The sequence below is a fragment of the Orycteropus afer genome, unplaced genomic scaffold (genome assembly GCF_000298275.1).
Source record: "Orycteropus afer afer isolate SDZICR_OR568_19922 unplaced genomic scaffold, OryAfe1.0 scaffold00373, whole genome shotgun sequence".
Taxonomy (NCBI): Eukaryota; Metazoa; Chordata; class Mammalia; order Tubulidentata; family Orycteropodidae; genus Orycteropus; species Orycteropus afer.
Genome location: NW_006921960.1, coordinates 2293026 through 2294748, shown reverse-complemented (window position 1 = coordinate 2294748; position 1723 = coordinate 2293026). Strand labels below are relative to the sequence as shown.

The window sequence follows — 1723 nt, the reverse complement described above, 5'->3', positions numbered from 1 at the left end:
TGTCTTTTAGGGTCACTATGAGTTGGAATCCATTATTTAGTGTTTTTTTTTTTTTTTTAATAAAATAAAACTAGATTGTATACATTAAAAATAAAACCAACCAAACCCACTGTCATTGAATTGATTCCAACTCATAGTGACACTATAAGATAGAGTAGAACTGCTTCATAATGTTTCCAAGGCTGTGAATATTTGTGGAAGCAGATTGCTATTTCTCTCTCCCATGGAGTGGCTGGTGGGTTAGAATAACTAACCTTCTGGTTAGCAGCTGAATGCCTTAACCACAACACCACCAGATGTCCTCACATTAAAGAGAAAAGAGAAAAAAATAACAGAAATTAGATTAAAACTTCATGTTGTAACCTATAGATATGGAAGGCAAGAACCATAGGTTTGGTTTTAAGCTGTGTAGATATCAATACAAAATGAAACTTTGTACGGTTACATAATAAACATTTTTAATAAGAGTAGGCCAGTGGTGCAGTCAGACGCAGGGATCCAGGTGAGGAGAGGGAACTCAGGCATGCCCAAAGCAGCAGGGTGGAAGAGCGGGAGAAAGGGGATTAAAAGCCCCAGGAATCTGGACAGAGGAGGAGTCAACCACAATGACCCAGGTAAGGGTGATATGAGGGGTTTCCAACAGGGAGACAAACTTGTCTGTCAGTTTGTCCTACCATGGTGATGTGTTGATGTCAGTTTTGAGGCTGAGCCACTGGTGTTTCAAACCCAGCGGGATGCACATGGTGCACAGGTATTGGCCCAGCTTACAGATTGAGACAGATTAGGAAGAAGGAAGAGGCTGTCCAATTCTCAAAGAACTAGCCAGGGAAAACCTTATGAATAGCAAAGAAACACTGTTTGATTGATACATTACCACCAACTTTATGAATAGTCTGGTTAGGTTAGAAGACTCTCAAAATAGGACTGGGAAAGAGCTGCATCATCTGAGTAAACCCAGCTTTAGTCCTATGGATAAGGTAAATCTTTTGAGACCTCCATTTGCTGATGTGGCACCACTCAAATTGAAGAGAAATAGCTGCAGACCTCCATTAATCATTGGAACATGGAATGTACGAAGTATAAATCTAGGAAAATTGGAAGCTGTCAAAAATGAAATGGAACACATAAAGATTGATATCCTCAGCATTAGTGAGCTGAAATGGACTGGTTTTGGTCATTTTGAATCAGACAACCATGTGATCTACTATGCCGGGAATGATAGTTTGAAGAGGAATGGCATAGCATTCATCATCACAAAGAATGTTTCAAGATCTGTCCTGAAGAACAATGCTGTCAGTGATATGATAATATCCATATGCCTACAAGGAAGACCCGTTAATAGGACTAGTATTCAAATTTATGCCCCAACCGCCAAAGCTAAAGATGAGGAAATTGAAGATTTTTATCAACTTCTGCAGCCTGAAATTGACCGAACATGCAATACGGATGTGTTAATTATCACTGGTGACTGGAATGCAAAAGTTGGAAACAGAGAAGAATCATTGGTGGTTGGAAAATTTGGCCTTGGCAACAGAAATAATGCTGGAGCTCACATGGTAGAATTTTGCAAGACCAACGACTTGTTCATTGCAAACACCTCTTTTCAACAACACAAACGGCGGCTCTACACATGGACTTCACCAGATGGAACACACAGGAATCAGATTGACTACATCTGTGGCAAGAGGTGGTGGAAAAGCTCAATATCTTCAGCCAAAACCAG

At 40.2% G+C, this 1723-nt stretch overlaps 1 protein-coding gene across 1 annotated transcript in view; it reads left to right on the top strand.

Annotated features, from left to right (window-relative positions):
* The window catches only part of PLA2G4A (phospholipase A2 group IVA), a 185651-nt gene that overhangs the window by 118621 nt on the left and 65307 nt on the right, over positions 1–1723 (top strand). The gene's annotated exons all lie outside the window — the stretch shown is intronic.